Genomic DNA, 16,680 nt, shown 5'->3' with positions numbered 1-16,680 from the left:
GGTCCTCCTACTTCAAATTTGGGGCACTGCGCATGCAATCGTGGCCGGACTTTTGGCCGACGGACATTTGGCCGAAACACAAGTGGCTGTCAGATAACAGTCCGGCCACGAGATAGATAGATTTGATAGATAGATAGATACATAGATTAGATAGATAGATCAATAGATGCAATAGATACATTTGATAGATACGATAGATGATATATAGATTTGATAGATAAATAGATAGATTTGATAGATATATAATTTATATAATAATATAAAAGTTTTTTTTTTTTAAATTTACACTACTGTTACAACAGATATGAGTGGTGGCACTGGGCAAGTGGGCACAGTATACGCTGTGAGCCTGGCACACACGCTGGCAGGCAGGCAACTGCAATTAGATTACACAAGCAGACTGATGTTTCACAGTCAAAAAAGTTTTTTTTTAAAATTTACACTACTGTTACACCAGATATGAGTGGTGGCACTGGGCAAGGGGGCCTGGCACACACGCTGGCAGGCAGGCAGGCAACTGCAATTAGATTACACTAGCAGACTGATGTTTCACAGTCAAAAAAGTTTTTTTTTTTAAATTTATACTACTATTACACCAGATATGAGTGGTGGCACTGGGCAAGTGGGCACAGTATACGCTGTGAGCCTGGCACACACACTGGCAGGCAGGCAACAGCAATTAGATTACACAAGCAGACTGATGTTTCACAGTCAAAAAAGTTTTTTTTTTTAAATTTACACTACTGTTACACCAGATATGAGTGGTGGCGCTGGGCAAGTGGACCTGGCACACACTCTGGCAGGCAGGCAACTGCAATTAGATTACACTAGCAGACTGATGTTTCACAGTCAAAAATTTTTTTTTTTTTAAATTTACACTACTGTTACAACAGATATGAGTGGTGGCACTGGGCAAGTGGGCCTGGCACACACGCTGGCAGGCAGGCAGGCAACTGCAATTAGATTACACTAGCAGACTGATGTTTCACAGTCAAAAAAGTTTTTGTTTTTTTAATTTACACTACTGTTACACCAGATATGAGTGGTGGCACTGGGCTAGTGGCTTGGCAGGCAAGCAACTGCAATTAGATTACACAGGAAAAAAAATAAAAAATAAATAAATGATGTTCTAGCCCTAAAAAGGGCTTTTTGGGGTGCTGTCCTTACAGCAGAGATCAGATGAGTCCTTCAGGACTGTAGTGGACACTGAATACACTAGCCTAGCTATCAATTTCCCTATAAAATCACCAGCAGCTACACTGTCCCTCCTCTCACTAACAATGCATCTTCCGAATGAATCTAAAATGGCTGCTGTCCAGGAGCTGGGAGGGTCTGGGAAGGAGGGTCTGCTGCTGATTGGCTGGAATGTGTCTGCAGACTGTGAGATACAGGGTCAAAGTTTACTCAATGATGACGAATAGGGGGCGGATCGAATATTGCATATGTTCGCCCGCCTCGGCGAACGCGAACAAACTATGTTCACCGGGAACTATTCGCTGGCGAACTATTCGCGACATCACTAGTTATGAGTTTTATGTTACAGCTTTGTAGCGTAAAACTCATAACTACTGACTTTCAGGTGGCGGTACGAATCTTGTAGTTATGATCTGTACCACTCACTTTTTGGGCGGACAGGCAAACTCGTAATACCGGCGCTATGGAAGTCCCATTGAAAAAGGACTTTTTGAAAGCTGCGGTAGTTACGTTGCGTTACGGCTAAAAAAGTGTGCGGTACACCTATACCTGCAAAACTCGTAATACCAGCGGTAATGAAAAAGAGTCATAACGCTGATTTTTCACTCATACCGCAAAACTCGTAATCTACCCGAATGTGTATTAAGAAAACGATGTATGTTAAATAGCCTTTTCATGTGAATCTAAGTGATTCTTGTAAATTAACCGGCTTTGCACTGTTGCCATAGTAACATGGATACACTTCACCTCATGTGATAGGGCAAAGCAATAAGACAATAACAGACCAAATAACAAAATGCCTCACATGGTGAGTAAATAAACTATATACATATAATACAAATTATGGACTGTTATCACTGCATCTCCTCATATGCCAGCAAATATGTGTAAGTCCTGTGATGAATGGCACCAAACATTCAATTTATTTTGCTTCATTTTTCATAGAGGGCTTTGTTTTTCCTCAACATCATGAAGAATATAGGAGTGTCACCCAGATTTAAAAATTGTGGCATCATCTATAATATAGGTGACAATATTTTAGGTTCTGTGGGCTCATAGAGGTCCATAGTTGCAGATATCCTCTGCAAACCCAAGGTCCTCTTATGGTATTTTTAGTGAGTCTGCGGCACCAAAGGCTGTTGTTGACTCACTCCAACCACACGGCTCCACCCTACTATTTTGCACTCCAGGTTTGTGACATATTATATTAGCCATTTAAAATATGGCATGGAGTTAAGACCACCATAAGTGATAGTTCCCAATCAATAAATCCATTGGGCCTCTCTGGTGAGTAGGAGTCTATCCCGGTCACCTCCTCTATCCAGTTTGGGTATATGATCAATCAGTATGTATCTGATTGAAACCACTGTGTGTGCCATTTCTGCACAATGTTGCGCCACCAGCTGGTCCAAATATTCTTTATCCAGTGCCTGTCTAATTGCTCCTGTGGTTAGCCATCCACTCCCTAAGTGTGCCCTTTGTTTTCCCCACATAAAATCTAGAACAGGTGCAAACCAACAAGTATACCACATGTGTGGTAGTGCATGTAAGTGAATGCCAAATCTTGTATACTGTGTTGTTGTGTGGATTGTGAAAACTTATCATGGAGATTAGGCCATTACAGGTCGTGCAGCCCATACATCTGTAGCTGCCTTTGATGTTAATTTTCTTTTTTTCTAGGTAGCACTGTTTAGGATCTGTTTTCACTAAGAGATCCTGGAGATTCGTTCCCCTCTTGTAGCCTACCATTGGTGTCAACTGTTTTGTAAAATAAAGCTTTGGGTCTGATAACAGTATGGGCCAATGTCTTCTCAGGATCCTGCCAGTGTTGGTTGTACCCAGGGCCGGTTCTAGGATTTTTAGCCACACAGGCGAGGATACATTTTGCACCCCCCCCCATTACATACCATACCATACCATACCATTGCTGGTTTTTACAAAATGTTACAAAGATGTGCTAAAAGTATTTTACCTATAATTATAGAAAATATAATTTCCCATTACCCCATAAAATCATACTGTTAATCTGATTTTTAGAATTTTAAGTTAATTGATTATTTTACAGTTACTAAATTTTAAAGGGACATTAAACACCTTGAGACGGTAATATAAAATGATAAATCATATGTATATATAAAAAAGTCTGCAATATACTTTCATTTTGTCCCCTTTTCATGTAATTCCATTCTGAAATTGTGAGCTTTCCAATTCCTGTTATAAATTAAAATGAAATTCCCCACAGCCATTGGCTGCAGACTCTAGTGACCTATTGATAACTGTCTCTAATTGGCCACAACAGAGATGGTAACCTAAATTACAACATGGCAGCTCCAATTGTTTATAGACACTAAAACTTAAACTAAATAAATTATTCCCACTGCCTTACCTTATCCTCTGAAAACAATGTCCTCTAAAAAACTATTTTAGGCAGCCACCTCAGCTTCCTTATTTACTTCCCCTGTACAAATTTCCCCTGATAAAGCTCCGCTATAAAAAAAATTGAAGCAAGGTAGCCCATGGAAATGATCACTGTGGTACTGTGCATGGTAATCTCTGTAATTATATTGTTTAGTATATTTACAGTTGTGTGGTATATATTACATCAAACAACTGTATTTTCACTGCATGTCTGCAGCTAGGGGAGATAGATTTGTTAGTAATATCTGTTTTATTAGTATTCCCTTTAACTATCATTTAATACACAGTGTGCATGTGTGTGCGAGAGTGAGAGTGTGTATGTATGTGTACGAGAGTGTGTGTGAGTGACAGTGTGTATATATGTGAGTGTATGTGTGTGTGAGTGTGTATATATGGAATAGGTGTGTGAGTGAGAGTGTGTATGTATGTATGTGTGAGTGAGTGAGTTTGTATGTTTGTGTGAGAGAGAGTGGATGTGTGTGTGTGAGAGTGTGTGTATGTGTGAGAGTGTGTGTATGTGTGAGAATGTGTGTATTTGTGAGAATGTGTGTATGTGTGAGAGTGTGTATGTGTGAGAGTGTGTGTGTGTGAGAGTGTGTGTGTAAATGTGTGTTAGTGTTATGTGTATATGTGTGTTAGTGTTATGAGCCAAAGGATATTTCTAATTTAAATGAAGACTGATATGAATGATAACAAAGTATATACCCATATACCCTAGAGACAAGAGAAAAGCTTAGGATGGCTGAATTGTATGTGACCCCAGTTTGTCTTCCCATGCTAAGCTATGTATCCCCATCTGCAACCCACAGTGTGCTTCTTGACTTGGAAACTGACATCTTTTTTTTTGGGGCGAGGGGGGATTTCAAGTGAGTTTAAATAAAGTATGTTTCTACTGTTCCAATTTCTAAAATGTATTCATAATACAATATGCCCTATCATTTTTTAGGAAGGTTTGACACCGTTAGATAAAGTAGCGTTATATTGTTTAAACCCTGATTGTGCTGGGATCTGAATATAGCACACACAATATAACCCTGTCTCCCAGTGACTACTGACTCCACCTCGTCACTGAGCACAGATAGGCAGGTTTAGCACAAACGCCACAGCACATACTTGGAAGTTGCAGGCAGGCTTCAGGGTCAGGCACAGCCGTGTGTGCACACTGCGGCCCCATAGTCACACCGGGACTCACCGTTGGTAAAACTTTTTGTCCTCCCAGTCAGAGTTCCTGAAATCCCGCGCTGGCCCAGAGTATTCGGGAGTTTACATGCGCCTGAGTGGGTGGGTCCGGGTCTGTGTGCCGGGCGGTATTGGTTGGTTGGGGCCATGGAGGGTGTGCCATGCGCTGCGCTGCAACGGTGCACTTTTATTCAATTTGCATTAGAAATGAATGCAAATTGGCTGAGCCAGAGCCAAAAAACATAAGGGAGTGGGATGTAAAGAGTAAAATAAAAAATCAGGCTGCTCGCTCTGAATTGTGCCCCCCTGCTGGTTGACCTAAGGTGGTTGACTTGGTTGCCTAATACCAAATTTTCATGTACACTGCAAAACCAAAAGTGACGTCATAACAACTTCCAGTTTGCCGATATTGTGGAATGCACAGATGCACTCCAGAGCACTGTATGGCGCAAATTTTGAGAGGAGTATGTGAGTGTTTAGTACACTTTTGTCACTATAAATTGTTGTATTTCACACTCGGCTAGATTTAGAGTTTTGCGGCCAAAGGGGTGCGTTAGCTACGCGTGTATTTTTTCCCCCGCACCTTTTAAATACTGCTGGTATTTAGAGTTCACAGAAGGGCTGCGTTAGGCTCCAAAAAGGGAGCGTAGAGCATAATTTACCGCCACTGCAACTCTCAATACCAGCGGTGCTTACGGACGCGGCCAGCTTCAAAAACATGCTCGTGCACGATTCCCCCATAGGAAACAATGGGGCAGTTTGGGCTGAAAAAAAACCTAACACCTGCAAAAAAGCAGCGTTCAGCTCCTAACGCAGCCCCATTGTTTCCTATGGGGAAACACTTCCTAAGTCTGCACCTAACACCCTAACATGAACCCTAAACACCCCTAACCTTACACTTATTAACCCCTAATCTGCCGCCCCCGCTATCGCTGACCCCTGCATATTATTTTTAACCCCTAATCTTCCACTCCGTACACCGCCGCAACCTACGTTATCCCTTTGTACCCCTAATCTGCTGCCCCTTACACCGCCGACCCCTATATTATATTTATTAACCCCTAATCTGCCGCCCCCAACGTCGCCGCCACCTACCTACAATTATTAACCCCTAATCTGCCGACCGGACCTCGCCGCTACTCTAATAAATGTATTAACCCCTAAAGCTAAGTCTAACCCTAACCCTAACACCCCCCTAAGTTAAATATAATTTTTATCTAACAAAATAAAATAAATCTTATTAAATAAATTAATCCTATTTAAAGCTAAATACTTACCTGTAAAATAAACCCTAATATAGCTACAATATAAATTATAATTATATTGTAGCTATTTTAGGATTAATATTTATTTTACAGGCAACTTTGTATTTATTTTAACCAGGTACAATAGCTATTAAATAGTTAATAACTATTTAATAGTTACCTAGTTAAAATAATTACAAAATTACCTGTAAAATAAATCCTAACCTAAGTTACAATTAAACCTAACACTACACTATCAATAAATAAATTAAATAAACTACCTACAATTGCCTACAATTATATCAACTAAGCTAAATTACAAAAAAAACCCACTAAATTACAAAAAATAAAAAAATATTACAAGAATTTTAAACTAATTACACCTACTCTAAGCCCCCTAAAAAAATAACAAAGCCCCCCAAAATAAAAAAATGCCCTACCCTATTCTAAAATAAAAATTGTAAAGTTCTTTTACCTTACCAGCCCTTAAAAGGGCCTTTTGTGGGGCATGCCCCAAAGAATTCTGCTCTTTTGCCTGTAAAAAAAAACATACAATACCCCCCCAACATTACAACCCACCACCCACATACCCCTAATCTAACCCAAACCCCCCTTAAATAAACCTAACACTAAGCCCCTGAAGATCTCCCTACCTTGTCTTCACCACGCCGGGTATCACCGATCCGTCCAGAAGAGGGTCCGAAGTCTTCATCCTATCCGGCAAGAAGAGCTCCTCCAGAGGGTCCAAAGTCTTCATCCTATCCGGGCAGAAGAGTAGATCCGGACAGGCAAACATCTTCATCCAGGCGGCATCTTCTATCTTCTTCCATCCGGCGCAGAGCGGGACCATCTTCAAGCAGCCGATGTGGAGCTATCCTTCTTCACCGACGGACTAACGACGAATGAAGGTTCCTTTAAGGGAAGTCATCCAAGATGGTGTCCCTCGAATTCCGATTGGCTGATAGGATTCTATCAGCCAATCGGAATTAAGGTAGGAAAAATCTGATTGGCTGATTGAATCAGCCAATCAGATTCAAGTTCAATCCGATTGGCTGATTGGATCAGCCAATCAGATTAAGCTCATTTTCTATTGGCTGATCGGAACAGCCAATAGAATGCAAGCTCAATCTGATTGAGGAGATCTTCAGGGGCTTAGTGTCAGGTTTATTTAAGGGGGGGTTGGGTTAGATTAGGGGTATGTGGGTGGTGGGTTGTAATCTTGGGGGGGTATTGTATGTTTTTTTTTACAGGCAAAAGAGCAGAATTCTTTGGGGCATGCCCCGCAAAAGGCCCTTTTAAGGGCTGGTAAGGTAAAAGAGCTTTACAATTTTTATTTTAGAATAGGGTAGGGCATTTTTTTTATTTTGGGGGGCTTTGTTATTTTTTTAGGGGGCTTAGAGTAGGTGTGATTAGTTTAAAATTCTTGTTATCTTTTTTTATTTTTTGTAATTTAGGTTTTGTTTTATTTGTAATTTAGTGTTTGTTTTTGTAATTTAGTTTAGTTGATATAATTGTAGGTAATTGTAGGTAATTTATTTAATTTATTTATTGATAGTGTAGTGTTAGGTTTAATTGTAATTTAGGTTAGGATCTATTTTACAGGTAATTTTGTAATTATTTTAACTAGGTAGCTATTAAATAGTTATTAACTATTTAATAGCTATTGTACCTAGTTAAAATAAATACAAAGTTGCCTGTAAAATAAATATTAATCCTAAAATAGCTACAATATAATTATTATTCATATTGTAGCTATATTAGGGTTTATTTTACAGGTAAGTATTTAGCTTTAAATAGGATTAATTTATTTAATAAGATTTATTTTATTTCGTTAGATAAAAATTATATTTAACTTAGGGGGGTGTAAGGGTTAGGGTTAGACTTAGCTTTAGGGGTTAATACATTTATTAGAGTAGCGGCGAGGTCCGGTCGGCAGATTAGGGGTTAATAATTGTAGGTAGGTAGCGGCGACGTTGGGGGGGCAGATTAGGGGTTAATAAATATTATGTAGGTGTCGGCGGTGTTAGGGGCAGCAGATTAGGGGTACATAGGGATAATGTAGGTGGCGGCGGTGTGCGGTCGGCAGATTAGGGGTTAAAAAAATTTAATAGAGTGGCGGCGATGTGGGGGGGCCTCGGTTTAGGGGTACATAGGTAGTTTGTGGGTGTTAGTGTACTTTAGAGCACAGTAGTTAAGAGCTTTATGAACCGGCGTTAGCCCAGAAAGCTCTTAACTCCTGGCTTTTCTCTGCGGCTGGAGTCTTGTCATTATATTTCTAACGCTCACTTCAGCCAAGACTCTAAATACCAGCGTTAGAAAGATCCCATTGAAAAGATACCGCGTAGGGGGATCTGCGGTATGGAAAAGTCGCGGCTGGAAAGTGAGCGTTAGACCCTTTCATGACTGACTCTAAATACCAGCGGGCGGTAAAAACCAGCGTTAGGACCCCCTAACGCTGGTTTTGACGGCTAACGCAGAACTCTAAATCTAGGCGACTGTTTGTTCACACTGATCTGAGGAAAGGGACGGTTTGTCTCTAAAACGTCATCCAATAAAAGTTGACACTGTTTGACAAAAACTTCTGATAGTGCATCCTTTCTTCAGGACTATTCTTTGCATTCTGCTGACCTTTGGAGGGAGAATTTGTTTATTCCTGTATGGTGTACAATGTATATGTATGTGTGTGTGTGTGTATATATATATATATATATATAAGTGCATTGTTTCCCTTTGCAGTTAAGTAGCTGAAAACATGAAAAATTATATTTATGCAATATCCATGTTTAATAATGTGTTTATCTGTGTATGTACTGTAAATATTTCATATTCCAATGTTCTTCATATAGGGGAATATGTTCTAAGTATTTTTAAAAGAGTATATATATATATATATATATATATATATATATATATATAAATATATATATATATATCTCAATACCTATATAAAATCATATATATATTTTTTATATATATATATTACCAAAAAAACATCCCGGAATCACAAGGTTTCCCTCCTTTTTTGGTATTAAGATGTTCTTTTGTTTTAAATAGACATAAATTCTAGCCCAATCAGTTTAGCTAATCTGTATATATACTTTGTGTATTGTTTTAATTTTATTACTAGTGTTAAAGTGATGGTAGACTTTAAATCTTTCTCCTCCACAGAACAAGTATCAGACACAGTAGGAGAACACAAGGGGCACCATGTACTAAGTAATGGATGACATTGTTCACAACTAGAGAACCTGTTCATGTTCACCCATCTTCATGACAAGCGAGCAGTTCATTTGCTGCCCAAAGTTATCTTTGCACAAGGCTTTTCTGTCAATCCCCATTAACGAACAAGTTTGTATTGATTTATTTCTTCCACCTCAGAGAGGTTAAGAAGCAGCAGTCGTGTGATTAGATTACACGGAGCCCATTGGCATAAGTTCAATGTACATGACATACTAATGGAAGTGCACATACCAACAATGGATTGTATAACAAAGCAATATTGCTGGAAACATGTATCAAGATGAACAGTAAACAAGCAGGGGAATAGTATATGTTGGAAAGCATGGTTTCATGTCTTTAACTGAGTCCTTTTCTTTTGTGACCAACTAGATTCTGCATAGAAGATGGCTGCTGCAGATCCTTCTTCATTTTGGCTTTTGGCTGTGGGACTTTAATAACTACTCTGATTATTGGGTAAGGATTCAGATGTTGTGGTACTGGGCGAAGTCCCATCTTTTACAAGCATTGTGTATGCTTTTCCCAAAACAATTTGAGGATTATGACTTGCAGTATCTTGTTTTTCAGAGAAATTGTTATGCACTAGTTGTAGATCTGAGACATCTGATATGATCAGCAGTGATGAATTAGGCAATGTTTGCAAGGCTGTGCCCTTCATTTAGCATGCTATTTCATCTGAAGAAACAGAGAATTTGTTTTCGTAACATGCATATGAATGATTTTTACTTCAGTAGCATTGTGTCATCGTGTGTTTACTTTGATTTTGCAGTGACCTTGCAATCATGATATATAGCGTTTAACAAGCTACACTAAATAAATGCTTGCTCAGGAGTCTGTATCAGAGTATTCTCTGATTAGTGCTGTACATGAATACAGAGAGTGTTAGTACAGATTAGTATCCATGATAAAGCATCAATTTGAGTATTAACCTTGTTAAGGCACCTAGGAAATTAGCTTTGTTTATTTGGACAATGTTAACAGGTAGTCAGTCATCTTCCAGGGTGCTCTGGAGATAAATATTTTTTTTTTATGTTAAAACTTGTATGCATTGATATATTAAACATGTTAACTGATGCTTCACCTTTGCTGGAAGTTGTGAATGGAATTGCATAGCAGTAAATGTGAGGTGACATTTTTTTAAATAACCAGGTGCAAAGGAAGCTGAATTCTCTGTGTCAATGAGACAAGCCAGGCAGCAAACTGCCTCTTTGGACATAATTTAGCGGATCTTTGCTTCCCACTCGCTGAAGTCGATCTTGATCAAAGGTCTACAACAAGTTTTTATGAACATCTTATTGAGAAAGCACAAGTTACTCCTAACACCTGCTTAGCAGTCAAACACAATTAATAGTCTGCTTATGTAGGCTGACACTGGATACGATTCCCCTTACCTTTGTTAATTTAAAAAATGTTTCTGGTAGTATTGGGAGCTGTAGAAAAAAATACTTTTGAATCGTATGGAATATGGAATCAATAAGGGCCACATTCTCTTCCTGAAACAATCTAGGGCTTCAGAACCTTCCTTGGATTTGGTGACAATGACAGGAGATGCATTCAAATCGATATTTTCCTGTTATTAGGGTCACTATCAGAAATTAAATGTATTGGTTTCTTATATAAAGATATTTCAATATTTTTTAGACATTGCTTAAAGCTTTGGAGGGGAATTCTACCAATGTGTCATGCACTGTGGTAAGAAATCTGTCCATGTTTTGAAGACCAGATGAGCTCAGTAGGGATGTTCTGTCTTTTGATCCTTTACTCAGGAGAGATCCTTTACTCAGGATTAGTATTATTTTTTTTTGCCTAAAGTATTACGGCTAGATTTAGAGTTGGGCGGTAGCCGTCAAAACCAGCGTTAGAGGCTCCTAACGCTGGTTTTTACCGCCCTCTGGTATTTGGAGTCAGTCAGGAAAGGGTCTAACGCTCACTTTGCAGCCGCGACTTTTCCATACCGCAGATCCCCCTACGCCATTTGCGTATCCTATCTTTTCAATGGGATCTTTCTAACGCCGGTATTTAGAGTCGTGGCTGAAGTGAGCGTTAGAAATCTAACGACAAAACTCCAGCCGCAGAAAAAAAACAGGAGTTAAGAGCTTTCTGGGCTAACGCCGGTTTATAAAGCTCTTAACTACTGTGCTCTAAAGTACACTAACACCCATAAACTACCTATGTACCCCTAAACCGAGGTCCCCCCACACCGCCGCCACTCTATTCAATTTTTTTAACCCCTAATCTGCAGCTCCGTACACCGCCGCCAGCTACATTATCCCTATGTACCCCTAATCTGCTGCCCCTAACATCGCTGACACCTACATAATATTTATTAACCCCTAATCTGCCCCCCCAACGTCGCCGCTACCTTACCTACACTTATTAACCCCTAATCTGCCGACCGAACCGCACCGCTACTATAATAAATGTATTAACCCCTAATCCGCCTCACTCCCGCCTCAATAACCCTATAATAAATAGTATTAACCCCTAATCTGCCCTCCCTAACATCGCCGACACCTAACTTCAAACATTAACCCCTAATCTGCCGACCGGAGCTCACCGCTATTCTAATATATTTTTTAACCCCTAAAGCTAAGTCTAACCCTAACACTAACACCCCCCTAAGTTAAATATAATTTTTATCTAACGAAATAAATGAACTATTATTAAATAAATTAATCCTATTTAAAACTAAATACTTATCTGTAAAATAAACCCTAATATAGCTACAATATAAATTATAATTATATTGTAGCTATTTTAGGATTAATATTTATTTTACAGGCAACTTTGTAATTATTTTAACCAGGTACAATAGCTATTAAATAGTTCATAACTATTTAATAGTTACCTAGTTAAAATAATTACAAAATTACCTGTAAAATAAATCCTAACCTAAGTTACAATTAAACCTAACTCTACACTATCAATAAATAAATTAAATAAAATACCTACAATTATCTACAATTAAACCTAACACTACACTATCAATAAATTAATTAAATAAAATACCTACAATTATCTACAATTAAACCTAACACTACACTATCAATAAATTAATTAAATACAATACCTACAAATAAATACAATTAAATAAACTAACTAAAGTACAAAAAATAAAAAAGAACTAAGTTACAAAAAATACAAAAATATTTACAAACATTAGAAAAATATTACAACAATTTTAAACTAATTACACCTACTCTAAGCCCCCTAATAAAATAACAAAGACCCCCAAAATAAAAAAATGCCCTACCCTATTCTAAATTAAAAAAGTTCAAAGCTCTTTTACCTTACCAGCCCTGAAAAGGGCCCTTTGCGGGGCATGCCCCAAAGAATTCAGCTCTTTTGCCTGTAAAAAAAAAACCATACAATACCCCCCCCCAACATTACAACCCACCACCCACATACCCCTAATCTAACCCAAACCCCCCTTAAATAAACCTAACACTAAGCCCCTGAAGATCTCCCTACCTTGTCTTCACCTAACCGGGTTCAGCGATCGGTCCAGAAGAGGGTCCGTAGTATTGATCCAAGCAGCGGCTGAAGAACTCCATCATCGGGCTGAAGTCGGAAGTCCATCATCGGGATGAAGTCTTCTATCAAGCCGCATCTTCAATCTTCTTTCTTCCGGAGCGGAGCGGAGCCATCTTCTTCCCAGCCGACGCGGATCCAACCTCTTCAAGCGACGCCTACTCGCCAAATGATGGTTCCTTTAAATGACGTCATCCAAGATGGCGTCCCTCGAATTCCGATTGGCTGATAGGATTCTATCAGCCAATCGGAATTAAGGTAGGAATATTCTGATTGGCTGATGGAATCAGCCAATCAGATTCAAGTTCAATCCGATTGGCTGATCCGATCAGCCAATCAGATTGAGCTTGCATTCTATTGGCTGTTCCGATCAGCCAATAGAATGCGAGCTCAATCTGATTAGCTGATTCCATCAGCCAATCAGAATTTTCCTACCTTAATTCCGATTGGCTGATAGAATCCTATCAGCCAATCGGAATTCGACGGACGCCATCTTGGATGACGTCATTTAAAGGAATCGTCATTCGGCGAGTAGGCGCCGGTAGAAGAGGATGTTCCGCATCGGCTGGAAGATGATGGCTCCGGAAGAAAGAAGATTGAAGATGCTGCTTCATAGAAGACTTCATCCCGATTATGGACTTCTTCAGCGCCAGCTTGGATCAAGACTTCAGCCCGATGATGGATTTCTTCAGCCGCCGCTTGGATCCAGACTTCAGCCCGAGGATGGACGTCACTCTTCAGCCCCCCGCTTGGGCTTGGATCAAGACATCGGAGGCTCTTCTGGACAGATCGGGACCCAGTGTGGTGAAGACAAGGTAGGGAGATCTTCAGGGGCTTAGTGTTAGGTTTATTTAAGGGGGGTTTGGGTTAGATTAGGGGTATGTGGGTGGTGGGTTGTAATGTTGGGGGGGGTATTGTATGTTTTTTTATTATAGGCAAAAGAGCTGAATTCTTTGGGGCATGCCCCGCAAAGGGCCCTTTTCAGGGCTGGTAAGGTAAAAGAGCTTTGAACTTTTTTAATTTAGAATAGGGTAGGGCATTTTTTTATTTTGGGGGTCTTTGTTATTTTATTAGGGGGCTTAGAGTAGGTGTAATTAGTTTAAAATTGTTGTAATATTTTTCTAATGTTTGTAAATATTTTTGTATTTTTTGTAACTTAGTTCTTTTTTATTTTTTGTACTTTAGTTAGTTTATTTAATTGTATTTATTTGTAGGTATTGTATTTAATTAATGTATTGATAGTGTAGTGTTAGGTTTAATTGTAGATAATTGTAGGTAGTTTATTTAATTTATTTATTGATAGTGTAGTGTTAGGTTTAATTGTAACTTAGGTTAGGATTTATTTTACAGGTAATTTTGTAATTATTTTAACTATTTTAGCTATTAAATAGTTCTTAGCTATTTAATAGCTATTGTACCTGGTTAAAATAATTACAAAGTTGCCTTTAAAATAAATATTAATCCTAAAATAGCTACAATATAATTATAATTTATATTGTAGCTATATTAGGGTTTATTTTACAGGTAAGTATTTAGATTTAAATAGGAATAATTTATTTAATAAGAGTTAATTTATTTCATTAGAATAAAATTATATTTAACTTAGGGGGGTGTTAGGGTTAGGGTTAGAATTAGCTTTAGGGGTTAAAAAATTTATTAGAGTAGTGGTGAGCTATGATCGGCAGATTAGGGGTTAATACTTGATGTTAGGTGTCAGCGATGTTAGGGAGGGCAGATTAGGGGTTAATACTATTTATTATAGGGTTATTGAGGCGGGAGTGAGGCGGATTAGGGGTTAATAACTTTATTATAGTAGCGGTGCGGTCCGCTCGGCAGATTAGGGGTTAATAAGTGTAGGCAGGTGGAGGCGACGTTGAGGGGGGCAGATTAGGGGTTAATAAATATAATATAGGGGTCGGCTGTGTTAGGGGCAGCAGATTAGGGGTACATAGCTATAATGTAGCTTGCCGTGGTGTACGGAGCGGCAGATTAGGGGTTAATAATAATATGCAGGGGTCAGCGATAGCGGGGGCGGCAGATTAGGGGTTAATAAGTGTAAGGTTAGGGGTGTTTAGACTCGGGGTTCATGTTAGGGTGTTAGGTGCAGACTTAGGAAGTGTTTCCGCATAGCAAACAATGGGGCTGCGTTAGGAGCTGAACGCTGCTTTTTTGCAGGTGTTAGGTTATTTTTCAGCTCAAACAGCCCCATTGTTTTCTATGGGGGAATCGTGCACGAACACGTTTTTGAAGCTGGCCGCGTCTGTAAGCACCGCTGGTATCAAGAGTTGCAGTGGCGTTAAATTATGCTCTACGCTCCTTTTTTGGAGCCTAACACAGCCATTCTGTGAACTCTAAATACCAGCGGTATTTAAAAGGTGCAGGGGAAAAAAAGCACGCTTAGCTAACGCACCCCTTTGGCCGCAGAACTCTAAATCTAGCCGTTAGTTTTTGTAATTCAGACTCTACTGGAGACATCAAAGCCCTTAATTATTTATTAAATTGAAGTATCATTGTTCATTAACTCGCATATTATGTGCCAGATTACAAGTGGAGCGCTTGATACATTTTTTGCTCGCACGTAAATACCACTAAAAAAACTTTTAATGTGGACGGGTTAAAACAGCTGAAAGTAATTTGTTTGTCGTGAGCGAAACCTAACGGGAGCTAACTTCAGGAATTTGGATATTGTAACTGCGTTAACATCTTCTCCCCATATACATCAATGGAGCGCACTGTTAACATAACACTTATGGCTCGTGCGCTAACCCAACACCATGTGAAGCAATATACAAGTAATAATAAAACATTACAGGGATGCATTGCATACACAAACAAACAAGTACAGTATTGGGGTACATTACAGTTGTAGGTGCAATAATTGAGTTATACAAGGGGAGAGGAATGCCCTGCCCTTTAGTACAATTCTGATTATCCTAGCTTGAGAAGGTATAATCTAGATTTTATTAAAGACACAGAGATGAGTATTTTGCATACTTTCTTTTACTACTCAGAATGCAGCACTTTAAAGAAAAAACAAAGCATTATCAAATACAATGATATTAAAATAGAACAGATAATAAAGAATAACAATAAGTAGCTAAGGTGTGAGCTAGCTTATAACTCCAGGAAAAAGTGACCAATCAGAGTAGGAGTAGTGTCCATAAACTGACCAATATGCAGCCAATCCTCCTCTTTCTTTGTTGATGCTCACGATGGAGGAATTTGAGAGAACAATAAAAAGTCCAAACAGTCCCAAACAACATATCACAAAACATGTGAAGAAAAAACTGAAGATCTGGTTAGAAAACATCTTCGAAATGAAGAACTTGCTTGAAGAATGAAACTTTGTCCATGGTCTACTGGAAGGAAGACAATCCTCTTGTGATGAATGTAGAAATCTGGATATGAGAAAAAGATTCCGTTCAGTTGGAAACTGTCAAAACAAAATGAATTAATAATTCAACCATCAAAAGGTGGGTAAAACATATGAGGTGGGAAAATACTTGTCTCTGTGTCTTTAATAAAATCTAGATTATGCCTCCTCAAGCTAGGATAATCGGAATTTTATTACAAGATCAGCAACTCATATTTTGCAACTTTAAAGCAATTAAGAAAATAAATTAAGCGAGGCATGTTGAATGGGTCTGAAGTAAAACTGTTTAAAAATAGAATCCAAAGACCAAGCTGTGACATTCAGAATCTGTTGAAGAGGAGCAGACTTCAAAAATGCTTTCAAAGCTGCAGAACCTCTGACCGAATGAGCTGAGAAAGAAATGTCAATCCCAGCTTCTTTCATGACCTATTTAACCCACCTGGCAATGGAAGTTGAAGTGATATGAGCATGAGGAGGAATAAAAGAAATGAGAAGTTGGTTATC

The sequence above is a fragment of the Bombina bombina genome, chromosome 5, assembly GCF_027579735.1.
Source record: "Bombina bombina isolate aBomBom1 chromosome 5, aBomBom1.pri, whole genome shotgun sequence".
Taxonomy (NCBI): domain Eukaryota; kingdom Metazoa; phylum Chordata; class Amphibia; order Anura; family Bombinatoridae; genus Bombina; species Bombina bombina.
Note: the sequence above shows the minus strand (reverse complement) of the source record.